The sequence below is a fragment of the Ooceraea biroi genome, chromosome 2 (genome assembly GCF_003672135.1).
Source record: "Ooceraea biroi isolate clonal line C1 chromosome 2, Obir_v5.4, whole genome shotgun sequence".
NCBI classification, from domain to species: domain Eukaryota; kingdom Metazoa; phylum Arthropoda; class Insecta; order Hymenoptera; family Formicidae; genus Ooceraea; species Ooceraea biroi.
In genome coordinates, this window is record NC_039507.1 from 4905730 (window position 1) to 4919231 (window position 13502).

Here is a 13502-nt window from a genome sequence, read left to right on the forward strand (position 1 = left end):
TTGAATCGGAACCTTTCCGATTTGATAATTTCGAGTTCTCCGAGCCGGAAAATTTTTGCAACGTGATTCAAATTGCAGATCGATGCTGTGGCTCTTTCGTGGCGAGCAGCAGTAGTGAATGATATATAGACATGCGCTGCTTCGGCTATTACGTGATGCCACGAGGTTCCCGCTCTCGAACGCGTTTCGTGGCGTGCAACGACAGAGATTAAATTCGGAAAAAAGGAAACAGCACCGTCGAAGCTCGGCGCAGCGAGCGAAAATGCGGGGCGGAATCTCGAGGGTGGACGCCAAGAGGGAGAACGCAATTCGAGGTGTCGAGTGCCAAAGGGCCGACCGGCAATGCCACGCTTCACGGACGTCCCTAGTGCGCAAGGGCGTTGGCGCTGACGACGGACGGTACTGGAAGTGTCGGGGGTGTGGGGTCTAGGGAGCTTTCGAGCTTCACGGACGGGGATGGAAGCGCGAGGGGGAACCAGTGGAGGTAGGGGATGGTTTGAGGAAACCGTGGGGTGGGACAACCGGAGACGACTGTGCTCCCAGTCGCTCAGTCCGCGCCCCGACACGCAATCACACGGACACTTGTTAAGGACGACGGCGTTATCGCCGTTTCTCTCACTCGGGGCTTTTCAAATCGGTTCATAATTCCCGCTACCGCGCGCCGGAACAGTTCGAAGGACTCCCCCGCATACCGGTTTTTTCGTCGATCATCAACCAACGATACCCTACGATATTTTTGCTGGTGAGTATGATAGTCGATAGAGTGTCGTATCCGATCAGATACGCAGAAGATGGAATTCTCTCGTGGTGCATTCCACGCGCGACTGCTGCTGCATCGAGCAAGTTCAAGAAGAACTTTCCAACTGTTGTGTGCGTGTGTGTGTAGTATTTCCTTGTTACCGCGCTCTCAGGCGGTCGCGTTTGTCTTCGGGGTGGCAGTCGAGAAATGTAGCGTCGCATTAACGAGAAATTCGTCACCGGACGCGATAAATATCCACGGTAATCCATCCCTCTTTCATCTTCGTCAGAATCTCGCGCCGCCCCAGAAATTACCCCTGTAATTACAATTGCCACACGTCTCCAGGTTTCATCCCGCTAATGGAACCCCGATGGGTTTGCTTTATCTTCAGGAGAAAGAAATACGATTCCGCACGACTGTCCGGTTAGTAGAACTCTTGCGATTTTATGCGCAATGGGATTGAGCTTTTCTCGGTAAACCGTATTGTCCACGTTTAACGGTGACTCTTTTATGAAATAATGTTACTAGTGTAAACAATTATAAATGCGTTTGCTTTCTTGTATTTAAAAATTTATTTAATCATATTTTTCTGGTTGTTTTGAAACATAAATTTATATGTATCGTTTTCCTATAAAAATCTGAAATTTTTATTAAAATTATATTTTACATTTTAATGAAATGTGTCACTTTTGCGTTTCCCTTTGGGTACATTATAAATAACTTGTAGAAGATATTAAAAACTCAAGACATTTTTGGTTTCGGAGATAGTTTGTCTATTTTCGATATCTTATACGTCACTAAAATCTTAGGAGAAAATCTTATTTTATAAACTATTTTGCTTCTAATTTTGTACACTTTATTTTAAAGATTGAACTTTGCGATAAAATAGTATTTATAGTTTTTTTTAAGCATTAATGTTATAATAATAGACTAGAAATAATAATGACAATATGTTCAATTAGAAAATAATATTTTATTGCATTTTGTAATGAATATATATAATTTTCACAAAACTTATATGTATAAATCAAATTTTGGAAATTTTAATCTAATATATTTACAAAATGGAAATTTAATTTATGACTAAATTACATATTAAGTTATTAGTTAAAATAAATAAATCATATAAAATATTATAAGTAAATAAATTAAAACAAGAGACAATTATTATCAAGAGACAATAATTATCAAGTTATCATTAAAAACTTCAGAAGAAAAGAAAAGATGACAACTTTTAATACTAATCCTTTTCACGACAATAAATTCATTATAGATGTGTTTTGAAATTTATTTAAAACAAAAAATTCAAAAAAAATTTGATTAAAAAAATTTTCAATGCAATAACTGCACGGATCAAAATTATATTAAAATCATTCAGATATTTACCAATGTCTCCGATTAAGGAAAATATTAATTACATAGTTCCAATATTCTTATTAATATTTGGATTAATCACTTTAATATTATAACAACACATCTCTCTGTTTCTCTGTTATGTTATATCTCTTTGTTATGTTATATTGTGAATATATGTCAATATATTGTATTTGAATCAAACTAAACGAAACAGGCATAAATGTGCAAGGATGCACATGATCAGTATCGAGAAAGCGAGAGACAAAACAAACAAATACAGATATTGATGAAAGCCAAGCTAATCACGATCGGTCGGTCGCATTCTGGATTTAAGTGCGGTACTATAGTTTTTCCGCAGTCTTTTCATTTCGCCGATATCTTTTTATTGGGCGATCATTATTAAAATTCACGAAAAATCAATTTTTGTATTCATGATTTTAGAAAATAAATAGAAAAATTTGTGCTCACTTCAATATTATAATCGTAAAGCATGAGAATATTATGAACGGGCTAGATTGCCCATTAGCGTGGAAGGTTTGCCATTTTATGGCTTTATGCAGTTGTTGTATCTGCTGCAGAAAATCCATTTGCTAATTGGAGAGTGCTGCCATTTACGAAATCAGATACGAATGGCGAGTAAGATTCGTTTACAAATTTCAAATTAGTATTCCGTCCTTGGAGCATATTAATGAATTACTAACATGCGTCATCAATCAAAGCTTCATTGACATGTTCTATAATTAACGGAATTATAATTAACGGAACTTTTATTTATGTGCAGAATGCCCTAGACTTGTCGTACTGTTTATACTTTATTATTCTGTCATGTTATACGCATGATTTCTATTTTATACCAATGGTATATATGTATCAATATAAACGCTTCTTATCACATCATTAATAGTTTTGACAACTAATTTTACATTCTTATCGCTATTTCAAAAAGTATGAAAATTTAACACCGTTGAACATTCCGCAAGATCTTTGCTGAAGTCTATAGTATTTTAGTGTGTACTTGCCATAGACACGTCCGATCTTAGCTCATTTTTACGAGCTGGACGTAATTTTCTGGACTGACGGCAAGCACGATCCCAAGAGTAAGCCGGAAACTTTCCTAGAGCCACTCCGGACCGCTCATCTTCCTGCTGTCCAAACTTGATCCATCTAACTTCGCTTCGATGAAGTTCGCCATCCGAAAAGGCAGAAATTCTGCGAATCAATGGAAAAAATTGAACGAATCATCCGGCATAGTTGCAGCTTTGCAACCCTTCGTTACTGCGGGCGAAAGTTTGCGATAGGGCGCGACAGCTGTTTCGAAAAACACGATGTTGCCGACGCGTGACGTCACTCTGAAAAAAAGAGACAGAGACTTCCTGGTCAAAGACCGCACTGTTATATAAAGCGGATCGGAGAGAGTAAATCGGCGAGTTATTATTGAAAAAGTTATAATTCACCCACGCGCCGTTGACAAAGCTAATTCATACCTCCCACTCTCTCCGCCGATCGAATATTTTAATTGTCGGCAGTCTCTCTTGTACTCTCCGCCTCATTGTGCTTCTCTTTGCGCCACTGGACTGGCTTAATTGAGTCCCTCCAGTAGCTTTCTGTTCGTGCAGAGAGATCCACTGCGAGAGAGAGAGAGAGAGAGAGAGAGAGAGAGAAAGAGAAAGAGAAAGAGAGAGCGAGAGAATAGCCTACATTGCGAGTTCAACGATTTCCGGGGACTTTATTATTTGCGTCGGGATTTAATTGGGGAAACGATACAACGGACCCCCATTAGCACGCTGATACTCCACCTTTAGCTGATTCTCCAAAATAGAAATTGTTTACCGCTGCACAATTTATAATCGGCAAGTTGGGTTCGCAAGTTCAGGCTAGCAGCAAGAAACGGTGCTAAGACAGTTGCACTTGAAGAAGAGTGGTATACTTAATCTATACTTGTTATACTCGGATCGATAAGAGAGACGAGTCAGATCGGGGCCGACGGGTTCTGAAAGCGGTATCGCAAATTTAATTTTTAATAGCAAGTCTGGATTTGTTCAATCTCCTTTTCTGTATCCTCCGCTCATCTCTCCTCCGTCTTCTATATACCGTTACTTCAACGTAGACTGATTCCGTACGAAAAAAGATTATTATCGTACGATCTAAATCTCTTTAGCATGCGGGTGACATTGCTTGGGTAAAGAGAAATTCAATTTCTGAAGAATACGCTCGGGTATGACGTTAATCTGCAAGTCGTTTCCCGAATAAATAAGGTCATCCCTCTGTGCGCGACTCCATGCACACTTTGATTAACACCTCGAACAAAATATTCGAACAATCAAAATAATACCAACAATCAAGAGAGAAATACGTATTTTAATCTTAAAAGATTATCGATTATTTATTATATTATACAAGGCAATCGCGCAAATTTAGACACAGATACACTCACACTAATTGTTTCATTAAATTTAATAAAATTAAAATTATTATCTAAAGATAAAATACAAAATGTTAAGATAATAAATCAATTTAATTTGTCAATTAGGTCTTAAATTAATCTCATAAAGCTTTATCCGATATCTGACAACTTTTCTGAGTTAATATTGATAGTTGCTCGCTTTTCAAGTTTCTCCTGGGTATTAATTTGCATCACATAAACTAGAGTAATAATGTAATGATATCGGATTGGAAATTAACAGAAGAGAGCGAGCCACTCTATCTTAAATGAGATTTATATAATCAATAAACGCAGCGTATTAAGATAACCGTGAATAAACATTCGTTTCAATCGTGTGGAGAAAAGCTTTCTTAATCATTATTTCCCTTGTCGTTTATTCAGCGTAACCCCTCGTGCTTTTATTTTCGACGATGTAAATGCTTTCATCGTATAATGAAGTGTTTATTTAAAACGAGTTCATTAATTCTATTCTGATAGACAGAGTTTCTCATCCGTCTTATTTGCGGTTTCGAATCGATCCACGCATACTAAAATATCTTCTATTATCGTTCTCGTAAACGCTTTGTTTTCAACTTTGTTCAAATTCTGCTTTATACGTGTAAAGCTGGCAGCTTTAAACATAAGCTTATGCACAAATCACCTTATGTACTTTATTCACACACGGGTGAATCTAATAATAATCAAATTTACGAGATACTAAATATCCGGATGCATTTAGAATTTCTTCATTTTTACAAAGTGCAATAACAAATTTAATTTAATTTACAGTATTTTCGGGATGTATTTAGGTAAAGATTATTTTGAAAAATGGTAGAATTTTATATTAAACTTTTATATCAAATTTTATACGGTTTTATATCAAATTATTGCTTACTCGACGATACGGTAATTACAAATTGAATAACATTAACTATGTAGCGCACCTCCTCTAATAAGTTCACGATTACGAATATGCTTGATCACGATGTGGCGTCATTTACTCCAATTCCTACCGAATGATAGAGATGGAGAGCAGCGTTTGCTTGGAGCGAAATAAGGACGCTATTACCGCGGTTGTTACTCCCAATAACTTGACAAGATCGAGCACAGCTACTCGACGAGAACGTTTTCGTATTTATGATCTTGTTTTCTCGAAGGAAATGAGAAAGAGTTGTAACTCGGCGAATTGTTCACCGGCAGTTGAGCCAGGATTAGATGAGAGTCATGCGAAAGGGTCTCCGTGCGCGTAGAACCTCTTTCCGCGTGGACCGTTCGGCGACGTGATGCTATCTTGTACTACGCCCTTTGCATATATTTCGCCGACTAAATGTTCCGGTCTTCACTGTGTTGCATAATGCAATAGCCGTCACGCTCCTTGATCGGACTACCTTGCTTCTATTTCAATTAATACCTATTGATTCGATCGTGTCATTACAGCGTATTGCGATTTGCATGGAAATTCGTCAGTCCGGCTTAGCACGGAACGATCGATGAAATGGAACAATTGGCTGTGATATTTCCTGAACGTTACATATGTTAATACAGATCCGTTTAAGGATGAGGACATCGTAATAAGTCTACTTCACATGATAGTCAGCTTCCTTTCAATATTGCTGTTATAAGTGCACTTTTACTTGGAATCTTTGCTTGAAAAGAATTAATATAATCATTCATTAAATTGTATATTAAAACGCGAACTTAGAATAGAGGAAACAATATGCAAAAATCGCAAAAATTATGTAAAACTGGACATTAAAAAGCTTATATTATATTTGATTAGACTAGCGTTGGTAAACGCGATTCTTGATTCTTGGCTTCCATAGAATAACATATATTTACATATAATATCTTCAACGCTAAATAAGGTGACATAAAAAAAAAAGAAACAACGTATGAGGATCGTTTTTTGAAACTAAACGAGGAATATTTCTCGAGACATTTAAGTTTTGCGTTATTAGAATCGTAGAAACTCGTGCGGCGCGAATGGAAACGTTCGCATTCGCTTTTGCAAGCGGTCTGTGAACTGCCAATTAAGGCATTTCATAGGCGGTGACATAAATTCAATGAGACGATATAGGACACGTCTGCGTCGGGCGTTCGCGCCGTAAAGCAAAAGTAACAAAATATAAGTACAGAGAAAACGCGGTACAGCACGTACCATTCGGCTAAATGATCCATAAAAGCTGCGTATTTCTGATAAAAGCGCCCCGCATGCGCGACGCGTCATTCGCTTGCCGTTCGTAAAAAGTTCGCTGGAAACTTGATGGTGCGATTGCTTCGAGACTGACTTGCGTTCGTTTCAGAAATTAGTTGGACTCGATAAGGACACGTAGCGGATCTATCGATCTTGTGTTCTTTGTTTAGTCATGTCTGCCGACCCATCCGATCGCCGGCGTAGCGTCGTTAAAACATCGTAGTTTCCGGCGGATCCTGAGGATTTAGAGGGATCCTCGTAGACCATTTTGCACAGGATACCGCCTCGATAAGAAATAGAAATAGCTAGTAGAGATGGGAAGAAGTAAAGCAAAACGGGGAGCAAATGGAGGGAAGAGAATAAAACGGGAAACGGATGGACGAATCGAAAGAGTAAAAGCAAAACAGAGGCAGCATGACAGAAACGTGAACCACTAGCAGAGATTTTATCCGCAGCATTTCTCGGACGTTGTTTTCCTATTTATTTCCTTGCAACTGGCGGCGTTTCCTTTTCCCCCCTCGCGACGCGTACATTTATAACGCACTGTTGTGACTTGGAGATTAACAACGTTTAATTATCTATGTGCATATTACGCTCGCAGACCGTCGCATTTGTTTGCCTGCCTCGTTATTAGCGTAATTTCGCCAAATGAAGAAAAAACTCGTGCACGCGTCAACGAGCGGTTTTTATCATTTTCCGGGGCATCGACACGAATAAATCCCGGCAAATCGCAGCGAGGTGACGTTATCAACGACAGAGTACGATTACACGAACGTGTATGTACGCATGCATATTCATCGCATCGTCCGGTATTGGTATACATCATTAATATTTCCGATTAAACGTCGTTTTAGCGAGCTGTCACATGCATTACGTTCGCGTTCGTGTAATTAAACTCCGTAACGAGGTACTTCGAGGCGGTTTTATGTAATTAATAACACCCGACGGCACGAACATTTTGCCTCACGAGGTCGATCGTTGCACTTCCGATTAGCTCCATCCAGAAAGACCGACTGCAGGTTTTCGCTATGGCCCTTCTGTCTCCCGTTAGCAGTCCTGGCAAGCAGCCGCGAGAAAAAGGAAGGACAATATTTCAGGTCTTTATGAATCCCGTTTGTTATGGCAGCTTCCTTGAAACTGAAAATCTTCAGGATTTCATGGGATATTTTAGTCGTACATTCTGCTTCTTCCCAGACGCTCGGTCATTTATATGTCCCAGTGACATTTATGCTTTGCAAATTGGCACGCAATTTTTTTCTTCGTTGTAGCAAACGGTTGTCTCTTATTTTTTCATTTAGGTTACTTTTCTCTACGCAGAAATATAAAGTCGATGTTAAAACCGATCTTTTTGAAGCGTAAAAGACGTATCAATATATGCATCATATAATGGTGAAAACTCGATAATTCTATAAAATCTCTGTAATTCTGTAATGTCATTGGTTTTATGTTTTTATTAAATTAAAAATATGATAAAACACATTACGCAGAATCGTTAATAATATATTTAATAATAGCATTTGCTAACATATATGTTATTTGTGTCAATATAGTGATGAAATCATGTACGTGTTCCAAAAGTGAGAAAATAAACATTGCCTTAAGTGAGAAACGTATAAAACGAGTTGACGAGATTAAAAAGTAATAAATTATGAGAAATCCGGACAAATTCGGTTAATGGGCCAGTGCAAACTAGAAAAAAGTTTGCGTTTATATCGTAGGAGGAAATAATGTAACAGGTGGCCCACCCTGTGACTTGGCTAACTATGCATCCACACAACTTTCCCGCATATATCTATAGGCGCGTACTGTGATGCGCGCAAGATCCAGCAAATTAATATCAGATTATATTACGTCCTCTGCATTAACAGGTCTATAAATACATTTCGAACCGTTAAGCTATCAAGACTGGGATATGCAAGAGTTTATTAACATGTACAATGAAGCAGATCTCCTTTATTTTAATCAAGATTTCATGTACCTACAAGTAACATTTTAAACTATCCATGCATTTTTAATAAGTTTAATAACAAATATATTCTTTTTAAAATATTGAAATTATTTTATAAAATTTGTAGTACGTAATAAGTAAAAACTGTATTTGATGTTCGTGCACATCTAAATGTAATGATTGATGATGTTCGCGCTACCTAAATTAAGATCATCAACGAACGTGTGTAAATGTGTGTGTGTACACAAGGGTAATCTCTTATGTTGGTCTCTCCAAGAGCGATTTCCACAGGCGATTTCATTAGGGCAATTTTATCAGGAACCTACGAAAGTATGATTGATTATACGCACGCGGACTTTTGCTTAAGGAGTATGCGTATACGTATATTCATTTGAGAGTGTGTACACAGAATCCACGTAAGCGGTATTATGTGCATTATGAACGACAAGCAAAAGCACAAGTTTCCGCCGCTAAATGTCGTATCTGCGTAAGGGATAATGACGTAATACATAAAATCATGATTGGTCAAAATTGAAGTCAAGTTCTGTTTGCTTTCTATTACCTTAAATATGAAAAATTGCTTTTGGAATTTAATAATACGTAACGTAAATTAATTGCAGTTAGCCTAGTACACAATGAAATATAGATTGTGTAATCATCGTAAATGTACATCGTAAATATGTATTATATTATACATTGCGCAATATATATAATAAATTATGACTACTAGGGGAATACTCATTCATATTTCAGGACATTCTTCCATTGATTTACTTTCGGATATTTATCAAACGCGTGTAAGCCACTTAGGTTGCAAATGTAACACAAGTTATTAACATAAAAAATATCGCTGTCTCAATTTATAACGTCATAATCCGTTAGCTTTGACTCTAAACGTCAGCGGACTTCTGCGTTTTCCGAGCGCGAATAACGGCCGCTAATAAGTCTCATTGTTAACGTCATTTCGAGATCCGGAGGAGAGACCGTATTTATTCACGGAATTCTCGGTGGGAAAAGCGTAAGTTACATTCCGGGACGAAGTTAGGAACGGTAAACAAGGGCGTTACAAGTTTTCTGTATTCTGCCAGGTACACTTAGTACAGGGATAAGAGTGTATCTCGCTGAAGAAGTAGAGTGATAAAACGAGGGTGAGGAACAGGCAGAGATTTACTATAAGCCGAGGAAATGTCGTTCGGTTTTAAGATCAGGACGGATTTCCAACTATGCAAATAAGCAATTATGCGTGTGTGGTACACCGTGGCAGTGATACGTTACCGTCACGCTCGCGTATCGGAAAGACGTTATTCAAGATAGCAGGTCATGCGTATTAAATTGCTACGTCCATTAATTACTGAGGCAGCCTATAAATCTGAAACTTTTTTAATGGCAGCGCAAATTTTAGACGATATATTACACGTGGCGTTGTCAATTTCGGATGGTCCGTGTTGAGAGGATGATGAATAGTGCATAGAGATGTTCCTCCTTCACGCAGAAAAACTTTCCGCGGATTTCAGCGTTTCACCGATCGAAAGTTTAATTAAGTGTGAAACGTAATTGAAATTTGAAATATCCCCTCGTGAATCTCTTGCGGATTGCTTATGATAAATCTGATTTATCGGCGGAAGCCAGGCTTCGTATTCTTCATTTATTCGATCTCCCTATTCCCTATTGAACGATTATTCCACGATCCAACTTTCGCAAATGTACAGAAACTTTCATCCAAAACTCGATTAATTAATTTAATAGATGCATTTCAATGTTTTCATTTAAATATTATAATAATTATACAAGTAAAACGACAAAAGATTCAATTTAATTTCAACTTTTTCATTCTAATTAAAAACAAATGTTTATTCGATTATGCTGAAGCCTATTTATATCTTAGCAAAAGCAAAATCCTAATATAATCATGATGTGGTGTAATATACATGTATATTGAATATTCGACTTTTGCAGGATCTCGTGAGTTCACCAAAAGCTTCTCTTGGCCTACATTTAGACTTCTGTACATTTGAAACTGTATCTTTGGTCATAAATTCAGCGAAATATATGGTTGTTGAAGGAAATACAGATACAGGCACATATGAAGGTTACGCGTTTCCGCGGTACAATCGGGTGACTGTGTAACTGAAACTTTTTTACATTATCATAAAAGAAGAACTTTCAGTTTCCTAACACATATGTTCCAGGGCATTTAAATTCCATGTAAAATGTACACGTTATCTCGTTTCACGAAGAGAAAACCGAAATAATTTAGCTAACGGAGATACATTTGTGTACTATAAATATAAAAGTATAATAATTGTCATTAATTTAAAATAATTTTTTGACTTTGAGATAGAATATATTCCTTCTTTCTTTTATGTGTTTGATGCTACAGTTTAAAAGCGTATAATTAATTAATTATTTTTAAAAGCGCAATCTGTGCTACACATCAAAGAGATTAAAGAGATTTATCGTAATAATTACGATATTTCATACCAAATAATATTTGAATTATCATTTTTTTACCTACTGTTTTATTTACTTTTCTATTTTTTTATCTTTTCGTCAAGTAATAATAATTGTTAAAACAAACGAAAGTAACATAACAATTTCTTTTAAAAAATTTATGTTCTTGGTTATTCTTTGTCGTTTTGCTACTGTATATTTCTTCAATAAACTACTTTTAATGGCAATCACTCTGAGCAAATAGTTAAAGGGCAATGCGAGAAAGCAAACAGTTTTAATGATTGCAGAGAAATAAATATGCAAATATCTTGCAGTGCTATGCGAATAAACTTGAGAGGAAACATAAAAAGAAAGTTTCCAACTGGCAATCCATATTGATCAAAATGTAACAGGGATTACATCCCATCCATATACATTAGCATTAACGCAACACCTGTACGACTTAAAGCTCAGCTACAGCTTAAACCGCATCCGCTGTATTAGTTTTGGATTACCATTCGCGAAAAAGATGGTTCCAGATGGTGTTTTCATAAGGTTGGCAACAAACCATCATCAGCAGGCGGAACACCGCAATGGCACACGTATCGGTTTCGAATAAAAAACCAATGTACAATCGTGACGCCCGACGCACACAACTGACCAATGTAATCTTCGCTAATTCACTGCAGTTGTATTATTCGATCTAATTTATAGGTGCACAAGGATGCGCCACGTGCTGCGTAACACACAATTAGTATCGACAATGGGCGCGAATGGTATTGATTTTACGGGTTTATATCCGTTCTTTTGTTCGCGTGGATACGCCTGTCGTAGAGCAACAACGTGAGCAACAACATGACGTCAACAAGTCAATGTCGTTCCATGGCAATGCTCCATGGAACGCGACACAAAAAGCATGAAAGCTATGGTCATATCAGAGATATTTTTCCTCTGAATATGTATGTTTTTTAGAAAATTAAAGACGACACGTAACATGCATAGTGCATTTGGATATGACACTGCACACAGTAAAAATCGTATAAAATATTGTAAGAAATATATAAACGTAAAATTGGAAACCATTGTTTCATTGGCTTAATCTACTTCATATTTATACCTCTGTTACGGACAAGATACGTATATTAATAATACAAAAAATATTTAAACTTATTATAAGTTATGTCAAGTATTTTTAGCAGCTAACGTTTTATATTAGATCTTAAAATTCGTTTTAATGCATACAGAAATGCATACAGGAAACTCGTATGTATCTACATGTAATATCTATAATCAAAGTGCGTTTCCTTAAAATCTTTTCATCACGTAACGTTTGAGGATGCATCTCCTATATAAACATATTCCTGCACAACGCATGATAACCGGATTTTGAGGGAAGAAATAATCATGACAGACATACAAGGCAACAAAAGTACAGCACAAACAGAATATTCCACAGTATCCGCTTACGTATCTAGTATCGTTCCTTTTGCCTTTACATTTCTTTAATCCTTGCTTTCGGCTTTCCTTTGACAAGAGGCACCACCGTCGTAATGTCAAACTCGAGCGGTCGTACCATGCAAACGGCATAACGTCGTCTACAGGAGGGAATCTTGCATATGCGTTGTAAACCTTGCGACCACGAATGCTAAACTTGTAGCAGACTTGCGTTCACGTAAACGTCGCGCCGTGAATGTTGAGAATTTATGAGAAGCCGGGATGAGCCACGTTCCCTCCAAAGCCCAGAAGCGTTCCCGATTTATCGGGCTTATGGGGAATTCAAGCTTCGCCAGGGTGCCGTCCTAACGCTCCACTTTCACTTTACGCAAAATTGGCAATCAATTTTGTTTAATTGACAGAACCAAGTAACAGAAATCTAAGCGGACGGCTAAGCATCATGTTTACAATATATTCTCACAAGGACAGTGATTTATAAGATTTTTATTACGCGAACCAGTTTCAGTTTTCATTAATTGGCGTAAAATATCGGCGACAAAAGCGAAGAAAAATGATAAATGTATTTAGCTCGAAAATACTATGTAACGATGTTATTTATTTGGATTGGAAAACACATTTGATTTTCAATTATCATCATTATTACAAACGGTTCTATGTTAAATATATATATAACATATAATTATGTAATGCACAATTATATTAATAAATGCAACAATGCATATTCAAAATCACGATTGAATTCATTAATAAAGATGTATATCTCATTAATGTTTGAATTATGGTTACATTATTCAACAATATATTTCAAATCTCACTTAGCAAATATATTACATTCTGATAATTTATTACGATATTGAGTTGGTCAAGTTAATATGATCTTGACCTAAAAATTGTATATTAATATCAATTTTATAAAAATTATTGATTAAATCTTTTTCCTAACCATTTAAAAAATTAT

At 36.8% G+C, this 13502-nt stretch overlaps 1 long non-coding RNA gene across 1 annotated transcript in view; it reads left to right on the top strand.

The window, feature by feature from the left end:
• The first annotated feature begins 513 nt into the window (after positions 1-513).
• Positions 514-13502, top strand: part of LOC105281702 — a 51835-nt gene continuing 38846 nt past the window's right edge. The window contains exon 1 of the long non-coding RNA XR_894347.3: positions 514-742. This is a non-coding gene — a long non-coding RNA (uncharacterized LOC105281702). The remainder of the gene's footprint in view (positions 743-13502) is intronic.